The sequence below is a fragment of the Amblyomma mixtum genome, chromosome 2 (genome assembly GCF_055824585.1).
Source record: "Amblyomma mixtum isolate Tamu chromosome 2, ASM5582458v1, whole genome shotgun sequence".
NCBI classification, from domain to species: Eukaryota; Metazoa; Arthropoda; class Arachnida; order Ixodida; family Ixodidae; genus Amblyomma; species Amblyomma mixtum.
Window position 1 is genome coordinate 221,674,088 of NC_143013.1, and position 12,171 is coordinate 221,686,258.

General features: G+C 48.3%; 1 long non-coding RNA gene across 2 annotated transcripts in view; it reads right to left on the reverse strand.

The window, feature by feature from the left end:
* LOC149362685 (uncharacterized) overlaps positions 1–12,171 on the reverse strand; it is a 170,075-nt gene that overhangs the window by 88,838 nt on the left and 69,066 nt on the right. For both annotated transcript variants that reach the window (XR_016289037.1, XR_016289038.1), the window contains exon 3: positions 3,735–10,750. This is a non-coding gene — a long non-coding RNA (uncharacterized LOC149362685). The remainder of the gene's footprint in view (positions 1–3,734; positions 10,751–12,171) is intronic.

Below are 12,171 nucleotides of genomic sequence, written 5' to 3' on the forward strand. Positions count from 1 at the left end.
GCGATCGTATTTGCATTGCAGAAATTCCATTAGTACACCTTCGGAACAGCTAAAACGATCATCAGGGATCACAAACCTCTTCCGTCCATCATGAATAAGACTCGATCAAGTGCCAAGACGACTGCAAGGTATGATACTGCAAACGCAAAGGTATAACATCAACATCGAGCACAGACCAGGGAAAGAACTACTAGCTGACACGATGTCGAGGGCATTCCTTCCCAACCGTGACAGTGAAAGTGAACTAGAAAGCATCAACGTTGTGAACTACCTGCCAGTGCGCAAGGAAACCTTGGAAAAAATTCGCAAAGCGACAGAGAAAGATTATTTGCTGCAAAAGCTAAAGTCAATCATATTGTCAGGATGGCCACAAGAAAAGCACCAAGTGCCGCGAGACATGCGCGTCTACTACCCATTCAGAGATGAACTCACAGTGGAGGAGGACCTCATCTACAAGGGATTACGATTGCACACCCCATTGTCTCTGCACCGTGAGATCAAAGAAAAACTTCACACATCGCACATGGGAATTGAGAGCTGTCCTCGGCGTGCTCGCGAGTGTGTATTCTGGCCAAAGATGAACACAGAACTGAAGGATTACATCGCAAGGTGTGAAGTGTGTCAGAAGCATGCGCATTCCCAACAACGAGAGACACTCATCCCTCATACGGAACCGAGTAATTCGTGGGAACGAGTTGGATGCGACATCTTCGAGCATAAGGGGAAAAACTTTCTCGTTACAGTAGACTATCTCAGCAACTTTTGGGAAGTAGATCACCTGAAGACGACAACTTCAACCCAAGTAATCCTCAAGCTGAAAGCTCACTTTGCTAGATACGGGATTCCAAGAATTCTGGTGAGCAACAACGGACCCCAGTTTGCGAGCGAGAAGTTTGAGAGGTTTGCTAAAAGCTGGAACTTCGAACACAAAACGTGAAGTCCAGGTTATCCACGTTCGAATGGAATGGCCGAATCAGCGATAAAAACAGCAAAAATGCTATTGAAAAAAGCAGAAGAAAGCAAGTCAGAACCGCAATTGGCATTCCTAGATTTTCGAAATACACCCCTGTAAAGATTAAACACCAGCCCGGCACAACTGCTCATGGGTCGCCGCACCAGTACGGCACTGCCGACCACAGCAAAGCTGCTTCAACCCGAAACGATAAACGTGAAAGGCAAGAAGACAACGAACAATCTTTTATCATGACAAACGTGCCAAGGACCTGCCAACACTGAAAGAAGAACAAGGTGTGACTGTCCGACCGATTAGAAGCGGACCATGGTCTAAAGGAACCGTGACAAAAAGAGTTGATAACAGATCGTATGAAGTCAACGTGGGAGACAGCGTTCTGAGAAGGAACCGCGTGTTTATAAGAAGCCCACCGAAGAGTGCAACCAGCAACAAGGAACAAGAAAAGAGAGAGCTTGAGTCCGAAGAAGGAAATGCTGAAACGGGAGACAACCAAACCAATGATACTGAACAGCAAGAAACCCAGCAGCGCCCTAATGTGACTCGCACGCCGGCACGACCTCAAAGAACAAGAATGCTCCCAAAGCGACTTCACAATTACCTGGTTGGATGACGGCAAGCTACAAAAAAGGGAGGATGTTACAAGACGCTCCGGTGGATGGCGCCAGCTGTACCGACAATGCACCCTTCAGCCGCCGTCCTCCTCACCCTCTGATAGGCAAGGGGCAGATGACTCGGATTCCACGGCGTCCCCACTTGAACAACTACGCAGCAGACCCAGCCATGTATTCCACCTAATCAGACCTATGTAGCCCATACTGTAATAAACGTTCAATAATCCCCATCTAAAAGAAGTCCTCAGTTAAGTGAGTCATCCTAGATTAGATAGGCACGAAACACTTCTTGCGGAATAAGCTGGTCTGTTCGTGGATTCCGTAACCTGCAACAGCGTCAGCTGGAATAGAAAGCATGTGGCGGCTGTTTGGAATAGATTGTAGTTTCACGTAATTACAGAATTATTCTCACAGTGTGGTGCTAGCTTAGCTCTAAAGTTTCCTATGTTTAAAAGTTGTGATAATGCACCGATGATTACTTTTTCTTTTTTTGACAAGGTTCCGCAAGCCATGTTCGAAGCAGCACGAAGCATCGAGTGGATTCAAAGAGGCAACTCTATTTTTTGTCCGATTTTCCACACCTATTGAAGAATGTGAGAAATGGGTTCATTGCAAAAGGGTACATGACACCAGCTGGACATGTTCACAGTGGCATTGTACAAGCAGCCTTCGAAGTAGATCGGGAAAATGTTACGCTAAAGGTGATGCCAAGCATAACAAATGCACACATTAAGCCCAACCGCTTTGAGAAAATGAAGGCCGACATCGCATTTCAGGTCTTCAGTGACCAGTTCATCAAAGGACTTTTCATTTATAGAGAACAGGTTGAATCCTCATATAGGACCTTGCAGCCAACAGTAGATTTTGTAAAAGAAATGAATCGCCTGATTCGTGCGATGACGTCGCGAACAAGCAAGAAGACACTTCAGCCCGACAGTCCAAACGTGCAATTTCTGAAAGGCTTCCTTGAGTATCTGCAGGAATGGGAGCAGCATGCGAAACCAGCCGGAGGTGGCTTTCTTACGGAAAGCACATCAGGGTCACCATCAAGAGTACACTTGACTTGTTGTCCTATCTGACATTGACTGTGGGTTTCAAGTGTCTGTTAACATCTAGATTAAGCCAAGATAAGCTGGAAAACCTTTTTGGGATAATTAGGCAGTCATCGGGGTGCAACGACCACCTGACAGTTTCACAGTATATGTTTCCTCTCGGCGCGCTTCGCCTCTAAAATTTGTTGCAACTCCAAACGCTTTAGAGCAAGTTGCCTTTCATCGGCTTCCTTGAGACGAAGGCGTTCTTTTTCTATCCTGTCAGCCTCCTCGGCTTCCTTGCGGTAAAGGCGTTCTTTTTCAACCCTGTCGGCCTCCTCCTTAGCGGCTTCCTTGCAGTAAAGGCGTTCTTTTTCTATCCTGTCAGCCTCCTCCTTAGCGGATTCCTTGCGGTAAAGGGGTTCTTTTTACACTCTGACGGTCTCCTCCTTGCGTTCTTTTTCAACCCTGACGGCCTCTTCCTTGCATTCTTTTTCAACCCTCTCGACCTCCTCCTTAGCCTTCCTGATTCCCTCCTGAATGACCTCCCAGGTCTCCAAAATTCCGTCACCCTCAGCACCACATTCCTTAACCCTTTGAAGGTTTTTGCCGTATATGTACGGCGGCGGTTTTCTGTCCCGCAAGGTCTTTGCCGTACGGGTACGGTTTCGATCTTCCGTTTGAAATTTTGCGCCAAAAGAACAATGCGTGCTCACTGGGGGGTGCTGCCACCTCTTAGGACTTACAAGAAGTGTTTGAATTTTGTGCTGCCTTCTTACGGAGATAAGCAGAACTTATGTCTAGCTTTAGCGCGGCGGCACAGACTGCGGCAACACCCCTTTTGTAGTTTCGGTTTCGCCGCGTGATCGCAACGGAGTCGCGCGAAATTTGAGTTTTCTTTTTGTCAGCACTATCTTGCAGGGGCTGCCGAAGTTGATTTCTATCTTTATTGGCGCTGCTCTTAGCTTGCTTATCACCATAGCTCGCGAGGTATTCTCGCCCTCTGTGGCAACACGCCTACGCGGTTTCGATTCCGCCGCAGAAAAATAATTTACAGGTAGTGATAAAATTTCCACAGTTATCAGCCTGGCAGATTCTTAAAGAAAGTCAAGCGCTCACCACTGCTGAAGCCAGGACCAAGCGTGGACGACCCCACCGCTGCCACCAGTTGATATATTTTGCCGTGCTAGTAGAGTGTTCCACCAGGCATCAGGTCCAGGAGCACTGCCGCTGTGCCGACGGAGGAAGGAACGTGGGCCAGAGAAAGGGAGTAGGAGAAGCAAAGGAAAAACTGTATTCACATATTTACAAAGTTATTTACAAGCAAAGACAAAAAGGGTAAAAGCTGAGAAGTCTCAGGGAAACGCTGAGGGAATCGCTCCTCGATGAACGTGTCGAGCACTTTAAATAGACCCTCCCGAGGTCTTTCCGCCTTTTTCGACCAATCGTAGGGACTTGGTCGTCTTGCTTGGCTGAGTCACCTGGATACCAGGAAGTGTCCCCTCCGGCCAGGTGGATCCCATATCTTGTTTCAAGGAAATGCCCAAGGGCGAACACCTGTAGCGGCGTCACCCCGCTTCATCGTCTTCCTCGGCTGAGGCACTTGGATACCGGGAAGTGTCCCTTCGGGCCAGGTGGATCCATATCTTGTTTCAAGGAAACGCCCGAAGGCGAACATCTGCAGCGGCGTCATCCGCGCAGTTGACAAAAGATCCAGGCGCGGTTGAATGGCAGACGCTCGTCTCCACACGTGACAGAAGGCGTTGAGTCATGTTACCCTGACGGTTGTACACACAAGGTCTTGGGTGCCGTTTAAGGGGAACTCAGGAAAAACATGTCGTGGCAGTTAGGCAGAAGTGGAGGTACGTGGAATCCAGGAGTCATATGCGTCCCTCGTGTTCGGTTCCACCTTTCTTTTCAGGAGATCGCATGGGAGCGCGTGCACGGAGAGCCACCACTTTAGCAGAACCCCACACTGCCTCTGGGAAAGGCGTATGTGGATACAGATGTGACGGGAACACGCAAAGAGAGTTAGGGGGGGGGGGGGGGGTGGTAGAGTCACAACAGCACTACAGACCAGAATCCAGAGCTGCTCCCCGATGCAGCTACAGTGACCTAGAAGGGGCAGTGCGGCGGCCGCCACTCCACGCGCGACCCTGGCAGCGTTGCCCGTAGTGGCGGTGCTGCTGTCAACGAAGCATGTATGTTGAATTTCCGCCACATCGCTCTGTTGCATCCGGCTGCATCACAGGTCAAGTAGTCAACAAATGTTCTCATGGCTTGTGAATGTTCCAAGCACCTGTGTCCAGCTGCCCACAAGTGGCACTAACAAGACAACAAGCCCGTGATTGCAGGGTAGTGATTCTTGGTCCTGAGGCGTGTGCTGTGCCAAATCTACAAAGCCTTCAACCTTGCCATCGGTACTCACAGTCAGGTGCTCAGAGAGCTTCATTTTGTCGATGACGATATCTCCATGACGGTGCATGTTGTCAAGTTGAGCTACTTTTGATCTCAATGCGCTCAGGATCTTTTCATTGAAGCCATAACCGGTCCTGTTAGCGAGCAGTGTATTTGCGTATCGTTGTTTCGCTTGGAAGTGCAAGGATGTTCTGCTTCCTCATGTACTGGTACAACTTTGGGCTTCTTATATTAAGCAAGATACACTCAAGCATCCATTCATTCTCATATTGCATTCCACATGAACTCTTCCTTTTTGCTGCTTCGAAGCACTGCCTGACGGCAAGCTGCTGTTTTGGAGGTAGAGAGTTTATCTTTGCTGCTAGTGCCTCTTCAGTATTTGCAGCAGATTAATTTTTCAGTTTTTGAATATCTTTTTGAAGGCTTCCTAGCCTCAAACCACTGCCACCTCCGCTACGAGCTTTCCTAGCACAAACGTTCTTGAGTAGAAAACACCATCGCTGTTTACAGTGAAAAACACTGCCTTTTCTACTCTCATGTCACCTGTGCCGCCGTTCATTGCGCAAGATGTAAAACATATGCCCTCAGCATTACACAGCTCATGAAACGACCAGTACTTATCGGGCAGCGTTGTTTCTCTCAAAGAGGCAATTGTCACAACCGCGCTGTCGCTGGTCACGCGTTCGTCCAAGACGTCGGGCGCGGCTGTACTCAGTCGTGGCTTTTTCCTAGGCATGACATATTCTGCAGGTTTTCTCTTCCTTTCATTTCTTTTAGGAGGTAAGCGCTTGTTTAAATATGAAGCAATGTTGGGTAGAATTGTCGGAACAGCGTCCGGTCTGAGCGTCTGGGTTCCGCGTGGAATTCGCACCTCTTTGCCATCAATATTATGAACACAGTCCCTGACAATGAAATGCTGCTCAAAATGCAACTCACAAACAGCACAATCCAGTGTGAGTCTTCTGTCGCCTTTGCAAAGGTTACGTTTCTACACTCTTCTTCTCTCCAGGTCTGCTGGCGCTTTGAATAACAAGAGTTTGGCCGCTTACAACAACGACCGAAGCGAACAGGTAAAAATGCCTTCTACCCGCGGCGCCGGCGACACCCGCAGTCCATCGGGCCGCGTGCGCCAACAGATGGTGACTGGTGTCGAGTAGGAGCGCGCCCGCAGCCTGTGACCGCCGACGTGACTGGCGGCCCCTGACGCGCTCGGACGTCGTTCGGCCTGGAATGCAGCCAGCCTCCTACAATTCCGCAGACCGCGCCGAACTCATCCGCACCGCGCGCCCTCTCTCGTCGCCTCTTTCCTCTACCAACACAAGATGGCTGCCTCCAGTGACAGCATGGTGGAGGTCGCTGGCTCAGCCATCGAGCGCTTCCTGGACGCGATCCAACAGCTCCCTTGCATATATGACATGAAGCGCATGAATAACCGTGGCCAGGAGCGCAAAAACAATGCGTGGGAACTAATCCGCATACAATGCGGCCTCGCCACAGGTGCGTGAATGCTTGATCCCTTTGTGTAGCGAGTACTTGTGATTGAGTATGTGATCGCCGTTTCTTATTTATTTTCTTGCCTCTCCAATTTCAGTTGAAGAGTGCCATAGATTATGGAAAAGGCTTAGGAACAGATACACCCGAGAGCTCAAAGCGATTGAGCTGAGCAAAAGGAGCGGCAGTGGTTATGTTTCGCGCCGAACGTGGGAGTTCGCCGAGTCCATGGCATTTTACCGAGACTGCGGCCATCCGAGGAAGTGAGTTTTTATCCATTGTCACTGTTGCGCGACGCCATTTATTGCTGTTTAGTCTTACGCCATCTCGAATGGTGCGTTTCTTAATCGTACTTTCGCAGCTTTTCTTGAACTGTATTTTATTCCCTGCATTCGAATGTAGGGACAGGGGTACACCAGACCGATGTACCCCTTCAGACTACACTGCTGTCGTTGCGGTGAAGCTAACCTAGCTCACAAGTTCTTTCTTTTTTTCGCGGCCCGTCCCGTTTGTATCTTTCAAGTATGCATTACTAGCGCATTTGTTGTGCTCATAAAAAATACTCGCATGTACTGAACTTGGCAAGAAGTGCTGATTTTTTTAGCACGGAATATTCAAGATATTATAATGGTTAAGCGCTTTTGTGCGCATTTTTTTCTCATCCATTTAGTGTTCTTTGTAGAAAACTATAAAGAGATAAAGGACTGAATATAAATATTAATCAGTACTAAAGATCCGGAGGAGGCCTTTGCCCATGTTTCCTATGACAATATTCCTGCCAGGAAGTTTCCAACCCGAGCTGCAAGCGCCAAATGGCGCAGCCGAGTAAGATTGCTGCATGAACAGAGTTTTTCAGCCTCGCTAATGCAGGTGTGTTTTTCCCCAATTTATGTAAACTTTTCCTGTGCAGAACTGTATGCAGCCTGGGCACATCCTCTTTTGTCGGTGATGGGGAGACTGCTGAGGAAATCCTCATGGCAACACAGTACAGCGCACCAACATCACCTACAACTGTTGAAAAACCATTAGACTCCACACCAATGCCACGAACACCGATACCACCAGCACCAGGGCCATCACCTCCAACATCAACACTCGCCACAGCACCGCCAACACAAGGTGAACCACATCACATTGAAAAACAGAAGAAAAGGCAAAAAAAGCCAGACGCCCTTGAAGAACAACTTTTGGGGCAACTCGAAAAAAATGACCGAAAATGAGGCCTTTGCGCTATCTATAGGCCTCACCTTGGACAAGATGCCAAGAAAAATCACATCCAGGCTGAAGGTCCGAATGATGGAGCTTAATACACCAGGCTGAAGAAGAGCAGGACAGAAATCTTTAATAACTAAATGTGCAATTTTTGTGTTTTCTTTTAATTAATGTTATTGTTTCATTTTTTCAGTCATGTTAACCCTGTAATTGCCAGCATATCGCCTGTGACACAGAGTGCAAAAAAAATTGAATAGTTTTTGTTTCTCATTGCTCAACTACATAAATTGCTAGAATAATGCAGAAACAGTCTTTTTTTCAATATTTTTCACACGAAAGTAAAGTGTAAGATTTCATACTCTGAACTGACTCATGCCATATGAGATGGGTAATAGCAGAATGCTCCGGATTGATTTACACCACCTGGGGTTCATTGACGTGCGCTGACATTGTGCGGCACATGTGTGACTTTTGTGTTGCGCCATCGAAACATGGCTGCCGTGGTCTGTATTGAACCCACATATTATGATGGTTCAGTAGGCAAGTCCCGAAACCACTGAACCACTTACAGGGAAAGAAAAGTTATGTCTGTGGCCAGAGATGTTGCAGGTTTGCTGAAAGAAAAAATCATGCAAAAAAAAACACTAGTGCTATGAGCAAAACAGCTTCCATGGTTGAAATTTTGTTTTAAATTTCTCTTAATTTACCACTAGTCTGCATATTTACACAGTTTTTATTGCCCTTATGGTTTTCTAAATCATAATCACCTTAAGTTAAGTATGTTCATCTTGTTCCTCTAAAGTACTAAATGCCGCATGCAAACTTAACACAGATGCTCGTGAACATGGCCCTGAGCCGACGTCAGTATTGAGGAGTGTTGGCCACTAGGTCCGAAACCATGCCAGAGTAGCTGTAAAACACCTGCTGCAGTCATCCGCTACTTGTGGTGAGCCGCATTTCCTACGGCCTACCGTACCTGCAATTAACTCGACAAAGGACTCACCAAAGTCAATTCCATGCTACGTACTGCATACAAACATGCGCTGGGCCTTCCTATCTACACTTCAAACGCCAAGCTAGAGGCCCTCGGCCTATGCAACTCGTTCGAAGAGATCCAGGAGGCTGTTCTCCTCTCGCAACGTGCACGTCTCCTTCGCACGGACACCGGTAGGCAGACTCTGGACCGGGTGGGCTACCCGGCAGACGTCCAGATAATACAGAGCACGACAAACCTCCCAACAACATATCGCTCACGGGTGCACGTCGCCCCGATTCCCAAAAACATGTCGAGCGAAGCCGGCTCGGGCAGACGCTCAGCCAGAATCGACTACTTGAAGCAGACGGCGGCACGCAGCCCCCACATGGTGTACGTCGACGCAGCAACACACAGCGAGGCCATGCGGGCGATGGCAGTTGCTGTGAACTCCTCCCACAACGAGGTTGTCAGCGCCTCTTTGAAACACACAACGCTCATGGAAGCAGAAGTGGCAGCAATCCTACTGGCGATCCAGTACGGCGACGCCCGTAACCAGGGTGTGCACGTAATGACAGACTCCCAAGCAGCCTGTCGACTCCTACTTGCAGGCAGAATACCTAAAAAGCTAAATAAAGACCCGGGTGCACACGTGCTTTCATCATGTGCCATAAATCTTGACTTGGAAGGCGACCTCTGCTCTTACTTGGCTTGACCAAAGGCACCCAAATTTCAAGCCTGCGTCCACAGTGGCTTGGAACCGACTTCGCCAACTTTCCATGTTCTTTCCAACATGGCAGCCCGCAAGAACGACGTTGCATGCTACGCAATGGATGTAGCTTTTTCGGAGGCACATCCGTTGCCAAAAGTTCCACGACCGTCTTTGCACGACCGGGGCAACCCCATAGAACTTTACAGTGAAGACCAGTTCCTTACCCGGAACAGATTTTCAAAGAACGCCGTGCGGAAGTTGCTCTCGATGGTGCCTATACGAGAGTGCGCCAACAACAGGAGACAGCCTGTGCCTCCAATGCCGAAGCTACTTATGGCACTGCGGTTTTATGCAGCTGGAACTTTACAGTGACAGGAGACCTGGTGCGCATTCTGCAGTCAACAGTGTGCTGCGCAGTTGGCAAAATGACTGTGTTAATAGCTAAGCACCTGCGCCCGAACTTGTTCACTTCCCCCAAGTGTCCCAGTTCGCCACAGTGATGCGCGACTTTTACGAGCTGGCAGAGTTTCCGGGAGTCACTGTGTGCATAGACTGCACGCGTGTTCGGATTAAAAGGCCCGGTGGTGAAAATGCAGAAGTCTTCCGTAACCGCAAGGGATACTTCTCTATCAACGTGCACGTAAGCAATGAACATTTTCAGCTTTTTCTTGCAACACGCTTGCTGTACTTTTTTTTTTCGGGTTGCCACGAACGTGCAATCGTGATGTTGCTGGTCTAGTGCGCTGGTGGATGAAATAGTGCAAAATATGTCACTATGTACTATCATGCTCAATATGAGCTACACCGCGCGAGCGACCAGTCGTGCACTAGCGCACTGCAGCTCATACTGAGCGCGATAGTACAGTGCTGCGCTCGAGGTCCAGCTTTTTCTTTTAAGCACAGTGACTGCTTGAGAATGTAGCTTTATTAACCATGCAGACCACCTCTCAAGTGCTGTAATGCGTTTGTTTTTTGCTTGTGGCCCTCGAAAGTGGTTTTCACAAGTGATCTGGATTTTCTCAATAAAACAATGCCGTGTTAACAGCGTCCGTACTGCAGTTAAGTTTATCCCGAGCCCAGGAAATAATGCGTGCTTACGCGGCCCTAGTTTTGCTGACTGGTATACTGCTGGTTTCATGCAGGCTGTCACTGGACCACAACTTGAGCTTCTCGATGTTGTTGCCCCATGGCCAGGTTCAGAACATGACAGTCGAATTTTTGATAATTCCTGCGTGCGGGTAATGCATGAGGAAAGCCGGGTGCATGGTGTGCTGCTGGGAGACACTGGATATGGGTGCCAGCCATTCTTGATGACGCCGCTCTTGGTCCCTAGCCCAGCAAACACACCAGAAAGGAAGGTAAGTTGGCAGTGACATTGCACGGCACAAGCTTTGACCACACCTTTGATGTGTGGTAGAGATTCATAAGAATTGCAATCGTGCCCCGTTAATATGGACTACTTGAATTAAGTACATTTTTTCTGGATTTTTCTTGTTTTGTGGGGTGTGTGCGTGTGTGTGTGCGATCTGTGTCAAGGTTTATAGTGGCAGTTAACATGCCTTACTATTCCCAGACTGCATGACTGGCTGCAAAAAAAATTACATCCATGCGCACACTGAAAAACCACAATCAGCAGCTGTCAGCATAAGGAGTAGCAAGTTTTTGTTTGGAATGTGAACGCATAGTAGGAGATACTTGATCTCATGGACCACTAGGTGCATCAAACATGCTTATACTTGCATCGCATAATTTTAAAGATAATGGTGATCAGCTTCCAAGATTGCCATATTTTTACTTCACTGCCCGCCACTATGCATAGAAGCAGTCCATAATCATGAATATTCTTTTTAGATCATTTTTATTCGTGAGTCATTACTACAGTACACTCGCTTTATCAACACTTTGCCTTGCTAACCAAAGTGTCCATTTCGATGAGGTACAACCGTACAGGGAAATGCATAATATTTCTTTGTTCACACAGGTACCAGAAAACCCACATCAAGACAAGGAACAGTGTTGAAAGGGCATTTGGAGTGTGGGAGAGCCGCTTCCCTTGCCTCGACATGGGGCTGCAGCATAAGCCAGAGAAGGCAGCCTGCATAATAACAGCCTGTGCAGCACTTCACAACTTTGGCTGCTTGATGAAGGAGCAGCAGCCCCCTGTCACCAGAGCTGCACTGAACACTACCACCACGACAGCGGCAAGGGGACCACTGTACCTGCCACCTGTTGACAACCTCATCGACAGTGCATCAGGCATGCAAAAGCTGGATCTTTGCATTCCTAGAAGGGTGGAAGAGAGTGCACCCGAGCAGTTGCTGACAGAATCCAAGAGGCATTGCGGAGAGACGAAAAAGGAACGAAAATACAAGAAACGTGGCATGGTTGCAGTTCGCAATTTCAGCAGAGGGGCTAAATGGTGGTTGGGTGAAGTTGATGAAACAAACGGAACTTCCATGGTAATGGTTTCAACCCCTCAATGGAAAGTTCGCCACCACAACAACCACGTGAAAAAGCACTTGGCCACTCCAGCATCAAGTGTAGTGGATAGACCTGCAAGCACCTTGGAGGCCGCAGCGATGCCATCTATGAGATGTTCAACTAGAACTGTTCGCAAGCCTCTACGTTACCAATAACCTTGTTAAAGAAAGAGGAGTGCTCTGTATGCATGTCTTGTGTGCGTTGCACTAGATGGTGCCGCCGCCCAAGCAAGTACTGTGTATGTTGTGTGCAGGTGGAGCCCCCGCCTG